The sequence below is a fragment of the Palaemon carinicauda genome, chromosome 30 (assembly GCF_036898095.1).
Source record: "Palaemon carinicauda isolate YSFRI2023 chromosome 30, ASM3689809v2, whole genome shotgun sequence".
Classification (NCBI taxonomy): domain Eukaryota; kingdom Metazoa; phylum Arthropoda; class Malacostraca; order Decapoda; family Palaemonidae; genus Palaemon; species Palaemon carinicauda.
Genome location: NC_090754.1, coordinates 81,787,896 through 81,803,100, shown reverse-complemented (window position 1 = coordinate 81,803,100; position 15,205 = coordinate 81,787,896).

Here is a 15,205-nt window from a genome sequence, read left to right as displayed (position 1 = left end):
CATGAAAACTCATGTCTGCTGTTTTGCTCTGAACATTGTCTGTCTCTCGAACATGTTATGTCCTGTTGCCTTGAGGTTTTGTATATAAAGAAGAGTGTTCCTTAATATATAACTCAGTCGTTTCTAATCTGCCTTTGAGTCCACACACCCTTACTCGGCACCGTCACATTGGTGACCCCGGGCCCGGAGTGACTCGCTCCTCCCGCCTCCCCCACCCCCCGCCTCTCACCGTTACTACGACGCCGTCAACACATACCTTCTGCAGCAGTACTCGCCGTCGCCAGCCGCCCGTATAGCAACGCCTTTTCAGCTCTCTCAACAACCGTTGCGGGACCAAAGGGCTTCGCTCACCCTCGGGAAAATGACCAGTATCACTCGCCTGCAACCTGCCGCAGACGGCTCTCCTCGTGATGTGAACCCACTTCAAGTTCATGACTTTCAAACCTCCATCAACGCCTCCACTCGTGACGAAGAGGACACCTATTCAACTTCAACCGAAGCTGACGTGAATGCTGTAAGACATACACGCCTATGAATGCCGTAGGACATACACGCCTATGAACGCCGTAGGACATACACGCCTATGAATGCCGTAGGCCTATGAATGCCGTAGGACATACACGCCTATGAACGCCGTAGGCCTATGAATGCCGTAGGATATACTCGCCTATGAATGCCGTAGGACATACACGCCTATGAATGCCGTAGGACATACACGCCTATGAACGCCGTAGGCCTATGAATGCCGTAGGACACACTCGCCTACCCCGTGACGAGCCGGAGCGGCAACACAGCCACCCATCATCCACCACTCGCTCGCACCCCAACCAACGACTCCTACAGCCACTCACTGCTGCTAATCAGCGCAGTTGTTACTACTACCTCTCCAGATTCAGGGCACCTATTTAACATTTTCAGTATGTCATTTTTAGAGGGGGAGCCATGTACCAACCGTGTGTCACACAATTGTACATAATTCCTTTTGTATATAATATGCTTGTATCTTCGCTCTTCCCTCGCACTCAAACGAACATGAAAACTCATGTCTGCTGTTTTGCTCTGAACATTGTCTGTCTCTCGAACATGTTATGTCCTGTTGCCTTGAGGTTTTGTATATAAAGAAGAGTGTTCCTTAATATATAACTCAGTTGATTGCATCCTGCCTTTGAGTTCACAACCCTCTCTCGCCCCGTCACACTGTCTAGTCCATGTTCGCGGTTTCATGGAATTAAAAATATTCTATTCGACCTAGAAGCCTATGAAGGTGCAGACAATGATGACATTTTCTTTTTTATTTTATTGAAGTTAGCTATACAGATCTTGCACTTGTTGAAGATTCGCAAATATCACTTTCAAATATTCTATTCTTGGTTTTGGTACCTGTATTCTTGTTGATTACCAACCAATATTAATAGACACAACTGTGTGTATAATAGTTAAAGATTTTGGATGTTTCTCGCCATATGTATAAATACTTATGTTGTGAGTACTTATCAGTCCCATAATTTCCAGCTTGGCATTTGAAAGTACCTGGTTTCGCTAAGTAAGCCATACTCTCAATTTACACTGCCTTACAGTAATTCGTTGTCTCTTGCCATGAGGGTCGTATGCTTGGATTTTAATTAGATTTTATTTTATCTTTTTTTTTTAACACAGGTACAAGTTTTCGGATCATTACCTCCGCCAACGATGTTGCAGAGGAGGTTATGTTTTCGACCGATGTTTGTCCATTTGTTTGTTTGTTTTTGAACAACTTCCTGGCCACATATAGTTGCAAAACTTTCAGGGATTAATTGTTATGTTGAGACGTGTCATTAATTCAATTTTGAAAGTTGTTTGATCAAAGGGAAAGGTCAAGATCGAGCAAAAGGTCGACCGTATTAACTCTAACCTCGAGAAATAAGCTGCCCTGATGGAGCTATGGTCTTTACTGTGTGCCTCTAGTTTTGTAGTAAACTTGATTTTTAGGAATTTGATATCAAGCGTTCCGTAATTTTACATACACTTAAACTCTTAAAAAAACAAGAATAGTCAAATAATAATTATATGATATCTGAGCTCGAAGGGCATGCAGTTACTATCAAAGGTTTTGTATGCAAATCTTATGCTAACTGACTAGCAAGACTGTTTTAGAATATGATGTTTACTACAATTTAATATCGTTTATGAAACCCTTGAGGTTTTTTTTTTTTTTTTTTTTGAAGTATAATAAAAAATAAGTCAAATTATAGTAAATTGTTGATTTGATAGACATTAAGGTGAAAATTTCTCAATTTGCGTGAAAAAAAAGGAATTTAATATATAGTGTATAAATGCATTTTCATAGGATGGTTATATTGTCAGGCGCTGCCTGTCGTATAAAACATTTTTATCCATTTAAATGGCCTTTAAGTGGCCTTTAAATGTCTGGGTATTCAGAGGCCAGCACAGCTGGTCAAACATCATTTACCGTTTTTTTTTTTTTCTATTTCATTCAATATGATAGTTTATTTTCGGATTTATTTGGGATTTTATTCATATATCAAGGTACGACATGTATTCCTTGTTTATGGCAGCGCGTTGCCACAATAGAAAACGGGGAACTCTAGTTAGTATTACTTTACAAACGTAAACAAATCAATGTGTTTTCTCTTTGTGATTACCAGTGTTTACCTGTCCTTTCCAGAGTATATTAAGATTAACTATTTCTAGAGACAGTGATAAAATGCTTCTTGGGAGTTCTAAAAGGAAGGTTTTATGTGAGTCAAAACTTTAAAAGGGTTTGAAAAAGTGTAAATAATGGAATTGTGTGCGAGGCAGTAGGAATTTGAACTACTCGAGACCAGCCATCTTTTATTCCTTCAAAACATGAGGGATAACAAGTTAACAACTAATTTAGTTACCGAATTTGTTATACTAGTTCACAGAGAAACGTGTGATATAGATGAAAATAGTACATTGTGTATGAAACAACTGTGAGAGTGACCAGTGAATATTCTGATTGTGATATATCAAGAGACTATTCATTATTCCAAGGCAAGTAAAAGTGAAAATTTTGAGTAAAGAGAAGATAATATTAGGTAATTGTAACATCCTTTGTCCGATGGTTACGTAAAGGCAGGCATTGGTACCCGGGAAATGCCCACCATATTCACATTGATAACTTTCAAAAGTACAATGGCAAACTGTGGAGAATGATGTCATCACGATAAAATTGAAAATAAAATCAGGATTTAGATATGCTATTTCTGTGACGGAGACGGAAAAACTTCCTCAGATACTACGATATATTACGAAGTATTTTGTAAAAATTATTGGGTCCTCTGACTGACCAGAGAGTACTAATTGGGTCTTTCTCTCTGGTTACGGCTCATTTTTCCTCTGCCTAAATCGGTTAAGAAATCAAGCCTATGCCCTTACAGGATAGAATAAGAAATACTTGATGCTCGAAAAGAAGTGTGGCCTGGTGGTTGCCAGACTGGTGTTTCAGTCCCGCTCAAACATGCTAGTTCTTTTGGTCGCTGCAGCCTCACCATCCTTGTGAGCTAAAGATGTGGGATTTGGTGGAGCATATAGGTCTATCTACTGAGACATCAACAGCCATTGCCTGGCCCTCCCTGGTAATAGCTTTGGAGGAGAGGGGCTTGACAGAACAATGACACTGTCCCTTGAGAGTACATTCCTGAGTGACATTTAAACCTTCAAAAGTCTTCCATAACCTGCCAAGTCCGGCTCTCCTTCAAATGTGTCTAATAGACCAGAATCAGAATAAGAGAATTGTATTTTCATAATGACTCACAATAATTAAGCACAATTACTGTGCGCATGCGTGTCTTCTTCATTCATAAAGGTTAAAGGTGTGTGGTTTTAGTTCCGGTTTCATCAGAATAGATGTTCACCAGAACATCAGCCGGGTAAGCACAGCCAGGCCACCCCCACTATGGTGTCCAACAACAGTAGTGACCTCCTCAGTAAAACAGCTTAAACTCATGGTCTAGGACTGGGATCGATCTGCTGCCATGCAAATGCTAGGCGAACACGTTACCACTGTACTAGTCAACAAATAATAGGGGACCAGGATCCTTGATTTGTAAAGAAGCCGATTAAGCCACATTTTGATGATATAAAATATCAGCTGTGTTTCCCAAAACATAACTTAGCACTACTGGCCTCTGCAGATTATGTAAGTAGAAATATGTATTCCAATAATATTTTTATGGTGTTTGAGATTGATTATTGCTTGTCGAATTGACCTGAGTGTTGCAATGTAGTGGAAAACTTGAATATGCGATTTCCTCAAATCTATTCTAAGCAAAAAATATGAATAACTCTTTGATATATATATATATATATATATATATGTGTGTGTGTGTGTGTATATATATATATATAATATATTAGTCCAATGTTACAACCCCTGGCTACGAAATATTCCGCAAAACAGTGTCCGCTATTGAATGGGTTTTCATGACTCAACTGTGAATTTAACTTATTATCTAGAGTTGTGAGATTACAGGTCCAAATAGCCTACTCTTTGTTGTTTAATAAACGGAAATGGAATAGAATAATGTATATAAATTTGAATCTATTACACTTTCAAAAGGTTAAATATTTCATTACTATTTATTTATTCTGTAACCTGAGTCCTATTTTAATGAAATTACTTAGAAGCGGATTATAGACCCTTGCAGTTTATGTAAAGAATTTATAGATTCGGTATCATAAATAAGGTCAGGAGAGCCAGAAAACCGAGATTTAGGGGTTGAATAGAGAATTGCTGGGGTACTTGTGTAGGTAGAAAGCCAAAAAACTGTGAAAGTAAAAGAAATGTTTGTCACGAAAATGCTAATTGACGGTAAAGAACAAAATTAGATTGTATTAGGAGCCTGTCGAAAGTTGATAGACTAGAAAATGGTAAACTGAGAATTATTGTATAATCGCTAAAATTATATATATATATATATATATATACATACTCGTACACACATGTATATATATATATATATATATATGTGTGTGTGTGTGTGTGTGTATGCATATGCATATGAATATATAAATTTATATATATATATATATATACATATATATATATATTATATTATAAATATATGTATATATATATATATATATATATATATATAAATATATATATATATAAATATATATATAACAATATATATAAATATATATAACAATATATATAAAAATATATATGTATATATGCACACATATATGATTATATATAGGCCTATACACACACACACACATATATATATATATATATATATACACACATATATATATATATATGCAATATATATATATATATATATATATACACATATACATACATGTGTGTGTCACTAAGCTGGAGGAAGGATCACAAAAACTAATTTTTGACCTTATGCTCTCGTATTGTCATACCTCTTCTGGCCCTATCAGTACTGAGTCAGTACGAGTTTCAAAGTCACCTCTACAACAGTAATCAAATAGAAAATAAAAAACATAAAAAACTACTGCACAGCTGATTTAAGATAACTCTAAATACTTTGTTTACAAGAAGTTCGTCAAGTTTATACATTATTAGCTTGCTGCTGATCAGTTCCTCACGATTTTTCATCATAATACGGGATTCTACAATATTATATTTTCATTATGTCCTTACAATACAGGATCTTTTTTTGCCCCTTTTAAATTAAGTGTGATTGGAATCATTCATATGTTGAAATATATTATTTATTAGGGCTGTGGTGGCCTATTGGACACGTCCCTGGCTGATGATCGCTAGACTGGGCTTCGAATCTCACTCAAACTTGTTAGTTTCTTGTGATGTCTGCATCCTAACCATCATTGGGAGCTTGGGGGTGTTTTGGGGAGCTTATAGATCTGCCTGTTGAGTCATCTGCAACCATTACCTGGCCCTCCCTGGTCCTCTCTTGGATGGATAGGGGGCTTTGGCGCAGATCGTAATATGTATGTATGATCAGTCTCTAGGGTAGGGCATTGTCACTGGTCCTTCCTCTGCCATTCATGAGTAGCCTTTAAACTTCTAAAAGATTGAAGTCGTGTCAGCCAATATATATTAGTTTTTTTTTCGATTTCCGATGAGCCTTTAATTATATATAAATATATATATATATATGTGTGTGTGTGTGTGTGTGTGTGTGTGTATATATGTATATGTATAAATAAATATGTACATATATATGAATATGTATATATATAAATAATATGTATATATGTATAATATATATAATATATATATGTATGTATATATGTACATATATATATATATATATATATATACATATATATATATATATATATATACACACACACACACAAAATGATCCATAGGGAAACAATGACATAACTGAAAGAATCCTGACTGGTTTCGTCTCACAGCATCATCAAGAGGACTGATTATTAAAAGAAAATTTCGCAACATATATGGTACAGTGAGAGTAGGAGCACACATACAAATATTTGTAGAACATAACATCCGAGAAATAGACAACTTCTATTTGCAAGACAGCACGTCATGGCCTTTATAGGAGGAGCTCATAACCCATGAGGCAGGTAAGATGATTAGCCGAGATCTGACACTGATCCACTCCTACGAAGGCTAAGACGTGTTGCTTTGCAAATGCAGGTGGTCTGTCTCTCTAGTGGCTTGTTCTACAACGGTGTTTTATGTATGTTCGTATTCTTACTGTACTATATATATATATATATATATATATATTGTGATATTATTTATCAATAAATTAGTTCTTATGTTGCTGTTGTCAGATGGAACCAGTTAGGATTCATTAAGTATTTTTCTTTTTGCGCTTTATTGAATTTTAGATTTTGTGTCCCTGTGAGTTTTATCCACATAACACACACTAATATATATATATATATATATATATGTATATGTATATATATATATATATATATTGTACATTATATATAGATATATATGTAAATATATATACATATATATTATTATATGTATATATATATATATATATATATGTGTGTGTGTGTGTGTATATATATATATATATGTGTGTGTGTGTGTGTTTGTGTGTTTACCTATGGATGTACGTAAAATTATTATTTGTATAAACTTCTGAACATTATTTAAACATGGAAATTAGGCAACAAATACAATTTTCCAACACATCGGTTTAAGAATCACATACTCGCACATGCATGCACATACGCTAGTACAAACGAATGCATATTCAATGTATGCATAAACTGTATTTTATGTAAAATGTGAGTGATTTTTGTCATTTACCGAGACGGAAGATAACTTAATTTCCCTATAATCTATTTAGCCCGCATGCCCCTCTTCGAAAAATACTTATTGGTGATTAGCAGGTGCTTTCAATACATGATGAACCAATCTGGTTTTTTTATATCAAGTATTTAAAGCAAATATATTGCAATCTTGTGATGGCCTAATTGATAGCGTCCCTGGATGGTGATTGCCAGACTAGAGTTCAAGTCTTGCTCAGACTCATCAGTTTCTTGTAGTGTCTGCAACCTCACCATCCTTGTGAACTAAGGGACGAGGTTCGGTGGAGCCTATAGGTCTACCTGCTGAATCATTAGCAGCCATTGCCTGGTCCTAGATTGGGTGGAGAGGGGCTTGGGCGCTGATCATATGTACATATTGTCATTTTAGGGAATTGTTCTGCTTGCTAGGGTGGGGTAATGTCATTTTCCCTTGCCTGTGAGCAGCCTTTAAACCTTTAAAGCTCTTTTTATATGGTTTATTACTTTAGCATGGAATTAAGTACTTGATATATTGGCTTTCAAAGGAATTTTGTAATGTAGATTAATGGAGCTTGGTGTTAATTAGGCCTGATAAACTAAATCAATTCAAAATTAACGACCCCAAATTTTTTTCATGAATGTCACTGAAATACTAATTTCGCTTCATTTTCCGTTATTATTATTATTATTATTATTATTATTATTATTATTATTATTATTATTATTATTATTATTATTATTATTATTATTATTATTACTAGCTAAGCTACATCCCTAGTTGGAAAAGCAGTATGTTATAAGTCTTAGGGGCTCCAACAAGGAAAGGAACCCAAGTGGTGCCATATTTCCTTCTGATATATTGAAAATGAACCCTATGTATCTACTTGATGGTAGGTTTCAGGGGAGTAAATTTTCACTTTCCAGTAAACCCGAGTGACCATAGATACATATAGCCTACGTGCGGGTACCCCTTCCACACCCACCCTAGCCTTTGCATTAGCAACTAGAGGGGAACTCATTAAAGCGCAGACCTCCGCCGCAGCAGCTTATTTCTCGACCTTGACCTTGACCTTTGACCTTAACGATGCCCAAACCAAGGCTGTTTATGTGAATTGGACATTTTGTTGACAGTGACCTTGACCTTCCAAAATTTAATCATTTCCAACTTTTTACATAAGAGTTAATCCCTGCAAGTTTCATTGGTCTACGATTAAAGTTGTAGTCAGGAAGCTGATCACCAACAAACACATACAAACAGGATGAAAACAATCTCGTTTCAACATCGTTGGCGTTGGTAATAATGATAAAATAGTGATAATAGTGAAAGTTCAATTTTTTATAAAACTGTTCATTAAATCCCTAACACATTTTGAATGGATCAAAATTAATATTAGGAACAGATTTACGTTATGAAGAAATATTTTGTCCAAAGTTGTGATACGTAAGAAATCTATTTTAAATAAATCTGAGTTTGAAGCAAATTTTAAGAGTGGGACGTTTTCTCGTCACGAATCCATTTTTATTCTTGGTGGATTTTGAGAGACTCTTTGTGTTCTTCTGCTCATTAGCATTGCAGAAAATACATGACTACTTTCCTGGAACAGAAGGAAGGCCTCATTATTTTTATTCCTTGCGTGCTGAGATTTCTATTCAAACTGCGCGTGTATTTGAAAAAGACATTTATTATTTTATTTTACTCTCCCTTCTTTTTGCATATCTTCTGCTTTTCATATATTTCATATATTTTCATATATTTCATTCCTTTCTCTTAATAAAATTTCTTTCTCGTAATAATAAAATTTTTATTATTAATTGTTACCAGGGGTTTTCATATATTTCAGTCCTTTCTCTTAAAATTCCTTTCCCTTAATAAAAACAACTGCTTTATTAATTGTCACCAGTGGTTTTCATATATTTCATTCCTTTCTCTTATTAAAATTCCTTTCTCTTAATAATGAAAACTTTATTAATAATTGTTACCGGTTTAAAAATGACTAATCTTTCCGAAATATGTATGCCATATAAACGATAATCAATACAAACACTCTCTCTCTCTCTCTCTCTCTCTCTCTCTCTCTCTCTCTCTCTCTCTCTCTCTCTCTCTCATTAGGGTGTTATGCAGGTGACTTGAAGTAAAAGAGCCATTATCTCTCACCCTGTTCAATTTTGTGAGTTTGGCTTCAAAGATTGTTATTCTTGTGTTTTTGAACAAACAACGCAGAGAAGATGAAGTGGTTAAGGTCATAAGACTTCAAGAGGCGAACACTTGTTAGTATTCAAAATAGCTGCTAGTTAATAAGTGGAATCTTTGCTATTTTTTCTCTTCCTCCATTGTTATAGTTTGAGTGAGTCCTGTATATATATTTATAGGCTAGGGCCATTCTGTGACATAACGCTAACCTGGATGTTTTCTTTGTCTCTCATTGAAATAAAGTCATGTATAGATACATACATACATACACATGTAAGTACATGGAGACTTAGACTTACATACATACACTCTGCGTCAATTCTTGTACATTTGGCGATGCAAATTGATTGTATTTTCCTTTACTTTTAGCGAATTGGTTGTGAAATTCAGTGTCTTATAAATCGCATATTATTTAAATTGTTTAAAAACTGAGGGCCCATATTTTTTTTTTTTTTTTTTTTTTTTTTTTTTTAATAACAGTGTTGAACAGAAAACCCTTAATTTAGTTCACAATTTTTGTACAATTAATCTTGACACTCGTGCTGCCTGATTTCAATCGTAGACAGCGCCGTGTTGGTGGACCATCACTTCGTGTTAATATTGATTTTTAAAAAGTAGTAGATTAGAAAGAGTAGTTCTTGATAAGCTTGATTGGGAATTATAGAAATGTAGTCAATTGTTTCCCGTTATATTGTTCTTGGTCCATCACATTTTAGATCATATATGCTTGAGGTGTTTGGACCTGGAAAACCAGTCAATTTCCTAATATTTTACTATTGATTTTCCTTCAATTACATCTCTTTATTAAAGCTTTGAGGTTTCTGAATTTGTTAGCGTTATTTAGCTGAATTTAGTGTATGGTGCAAATTATTGGAGAAGTAAGTTAAATCCTACCGAAATTTGAGTAATTTGTAGCGCTAGTATATTGACTTCTCCTATCTCAGTCTTTTCATTATCTCCTCCAACGAAATTGGGAGGAGGTTATGTTTTCGTCTGAGGTTTGTTTGTTTGCTTGTCTGTTTGTTTGTGAACAACGTCCTGGCCACAATTGTACTTATAGATTAGTGAAGCTTTCAGGGATTAATTGTTATGTTGAGACGTGGAAGTGATTCCATTTTGAAAGTTTGGCCTAGGTCAAAGATCAAGGTCAAGGTTGAGCAAAATGTCGATCAAATTAACCCTAATCTTAACCACAAGTTCGCACATGGTTGTCAAGCAGACTTCAAATACGCCTACGGTCTAAATTGATCCTGGGAAAGGCAAGCTGGTTTCGAGAAAAAGCTGCCGTAGCGGAGGTCTGCACTCTCAGAGTGCTTTTCTAGTTGTCAATGTTTTCCATAACAACATGTCAGTCACTTAGAATTCTAGCTGTAATCATGATTTCAAATTTACCTCAAAGGAATATTTCATCTGTTACACAGAAAATCTGTGTTTAAAAAGTATTTTAGAAAATGTTCAAGTCTTTTAATTACTAATGAAATATTTGCTTTTCCTTTATGAACTGGGAATATTTTTATTTTTGGCTTTTCTTCAACAGGTGACTGGTCTGATACATTTCATATCAGCAAATCAAGTAATGTTGCTCAACTGCGAATTCTGTGTAATATTATTCATAATTATGATCCTCTTTGCTTTCATATATTCCATTCCATACCATCCACTGCATATAATTGAATATTCAGTAATATTTTTAAGTCGTCCAATAATCCTACGAGGTTCATTACCCCAACAGTTTCATAGAGGTCTTATTCCCACTGTAACATAATATTGGATTGTTTCTAAAAAAAATTAGCAAATCATACACAGTATAAATGGTTGAGCAGCTTGACATGAATTTCACATTCTATTTCATTTTGTTATCCATCATTTTTTCATTTTATTTTTTGTTGCTGTTTTATATCAGTGTTGATTTCTTGATATTTTTTTTTTCTGAACCAGGTTGCGATAGAGCCCTTTGTTTCCAACCAGAGTCGATGTTTGGCGTTAAATCATTTTGATGGTATTGATGATAAATAGAAATAACACTAGCAGCAATTATGAATGGAATGGGATTCAAATCCATTGTAAGGAGGCTAGTGCTTACATCATCACTTGGAAAAAAAAACAGTACAGCTTTTTATAAGAATTTAGCTTTTTAAAATTGGTTGCTTGTTCATAAGTAGTGGTTCAATTGGTCATCGACTAGTCTTTAATGTCACAATTAGTGTTGAAAAATAGGTTTCCATTTTCAATGTACAAAGCTGCAAACCCAATTAGTTGCCTCTGCCTCTGTGAAGAGCTCTTACCAGGTTGAAAGAGGGGAACGAATAGATTAAATCAAGAATTTGGTCCTTTATCACCATCTCCTACGCCTATTGAGGCAAAAGACCTAGGTTAGATTTCGCCAGTCGTCTCTATTTTGAGCTTTTAATTCAATACTTCTCCATTCATCATCTCCTACTTTGCGCTTCATAGTCCTCAGCCATGTAGATCTGGGTCTTCCAACTCTTCTAGTGGCTTGTGGAGCCCACCTGAACGTATGGTGAACTGATCTCTCTCGGGTAGTGCGAAGAGCATGCCCAAACCATCTCCATCTACCCCTCATCATCATCATGGTCAAAGCTTTATATTCTGGTAGAATTTAATTACCAGTTATCATTTGCTTTGTACTTATTAAGTGTATTGAAAGACACTAAATGTTGATTGAGCTTTGATAACTTTAGATGTATAAAGTCAAGTTCATTTTGACCTCTCGCCCAGTGACTAGACAGCGACACTTTCATTGGTTATTACAATTTTTATTATCATCATTATTGTTATTATTTTTTTTTATTTTACATTAAAAGCCACCAAATTTGGTTATTTTTAATCCCCAAATCATATTTGATCTAGCTCATTTATTTATTTGTTTAGATTGCTGACAAAAGTGTTTTACCTTCATAATCTGTTGCTTTGTAGGATTCATTAACTGAAGGTCAAAACTTGAAACAGTTGAAGAGGCTCAGTTTATTTTATTTTATTTTTTTTTTTATTTATTTATTTATTTTTTTTTTTTGTCCAGTGAAATTAAAACACTTTTGGAGGTGTAGACCCAACTGACATTTTCCCTTCTTTTTATAAAACCACTGCTTTCTTAGCTCCTAAGTTGTCTGTTATTTTCCACAAATTAAGAAAAAATGGGTTCGTTTTGCACTAGTTGGAGAATTAATAATGTTACTCCATTAGGTAATTGTATCCGTAGCTCTAACCCTGTTGATCACTGCCTAATTTCGTTAACTCTCATATTAACTAACATTTTTAAGTCTTTTGGCAAAACGTTTGATTAATTTCTGAAGGCAATAAAGTGTTCCTTAGTTTGCAATTTTTTTCATTCTCAAAGGTCTTGGAGCATGTGCTTTCATCCTTACAATTTCCAATGCTAATGCTGTACAGAAATCCCTTAATTGTGGGCAGGAAGTTCGAATGATTGGCCTTGATTTTAGTGCTGCCTTTGTCTGTTTTGGGAGTAGGTGGATCTTTTCTTAACACCATCACAGTATTTTTAAATAATAGATTGCAAAGAGTTGTTGCTGATGGGTACCATAGTGAGTATAAGACTGTGATATCTGGTATTACTCAGTATAATGTTCTTACCCCGTTACTTTTCATATTATATACAGATGATGCGCTTTGTCATAGAAAACATGCAAATTGCATATGCAGATGATGGTACTCTCTTGGCATCAATTTCATCATCTGAATGTACTGTAGATCTGGGGTTGCTGAATCCCTTGATAGAGATTTAGCTAAAATTAGTACATGGTGCAAATTATGGATCATGAAGTTGAACCAAAGCAAAACTAAAAGTATGATTTGTAAGTAGATCAAGGATATGGGGCTTATCAACATTCGGGGATTGTGAAACTGCTCGACGTCAGTTACAGTGTTGCCATCACAATTAGCTGCGAAATATGTTGCCCCTGGTTCCGGAGGGGGAATTTCTTTTCGTATGTGGCTGCCTGTGCGATACACTTTTGTTCTAGACTATAGCTAGAAAACTACACTGTACATTACATTCTATAACTTTCTATGTAGAAATTATGAGTTGTGTTAGAACGCAATCGTATATGAAGTATAGTGAAAGGACCACAGACTTATGTTTAACTGCTTTCTCTAGAAAAGTTATCTATTATTCGAAAAAAATAACATTTAGCCTCAAAGATTGTATGACACTCTCGTTTTAGATATATGTTAGATTTGAGTTTTCTGATAAGCGTATTTTCTAGTTCTCTCTTATAATCTAAGTGGAACTATAACGGAAGGAAATAGAATAATATCAACAGACAATGTTATGAGACAACACCTTGACTGATTTGTACCCAAAAGTCAGAATTATTATTATTATTATTATTATTATTATTATTATTATTATTACTGGCTAAGCTATAACTCTAATTGGAAAAGCAAAATACTATATGCCCAAGAGCTCCAACATGGAAAATAGCCCAGTAAGGAGAGGAAATAGGGAAACTACAAAAGAATTTAGTAATTACTGAAATCAGATATTTTAAGAACAGTAACAAAATTTAAAATAAGTCTTTCATCCATAAACTATAAAAACTTTAACAAAACATAGCATATTGTGACAGTGTACCCTCAAGCAAGAGAATAATCCAAACTAAATCATTTGGACGCATATTATTGAAACAAACACCAGAAGGAAGAGCACCGGTATATTTTATTAGTGATCCCCATACACGAGATTCCTCATAATCAATCTAGCAAACGACACCAGGATATCAAAGGAGCGAATCAGTCCTTCAATCAACCACTCCAAAACAGGATTTCTCTCAGATAGGATTCATAATGAGACTTGCATATTTTGTCTTCGAGGACCCCTTTCTCATTTGCATTGAATCGAGTATATTTAGGAGAGAATATGTCTCTCTGGATTAGTGATGCTGGCAAAATAAAACTTACAACGATTTCTCCGTAAAGGTTTAAAGGCCTCTCATGAATGGTAGAGTCAAGGGACAGTGACATTGCCCTAGCAAACAGGACAATGCCCTAAAAACTGACCATATACAGTATACATGTGATCAGCACCCAAACCCCCTCTCCACCCAAGCTTGGACCAGGGAGGGCCAGGTTGTTACTGGTTTGAAAATATTTTATTTTTCCTTGTTTCCTTTCCTAACTGGGCTATTTTCACTGTTGGAGCCCTAGGGTTTATAACCTCTTGCTTTTCGATCTAAGGTTGTAGCTTAGCAAGTAATAGTAATAATGATAATAGAAATGGCTGCTAATGACTCAGCAGGTAGACCTAGAGGCTCCTCCAAACCCCTATCCTTAGCTCACAAGGATGGTGAAGTTGCAGAGACCAAAGACACTAGTGAGTTTGAGCGGGACTCAAACCCCAGTCTGGCGATCACCAGGCAGAAACGTTACCAACAGGTGTTTTATATTCTCATTTCTTCCGAAATAATCATTAGAAATCAGTGGAATTTCCTCTAAGAATATTGAATAAAAATCAAATATGTAGTCTGCTATCAATTTGGATAGAAAGTCGAGATATGTTACCCTTACAAAGATACTTTATTGGAAGGAAAAATATGAAGGAAGGGTTAACAGCAACATTGTCTTTATTCGTTTAGCAATAGAAATTATGATATATTATCAGACAACTAACAAGTAACAGAGTTCAAAGCAGGCAATGATTATATGTAATATATTAGATTGAAACTAATTTTGGGGAGGAACTTGAATCATATATCAATAGGAATCAGAGGCAGAATTGAATATTAAGAT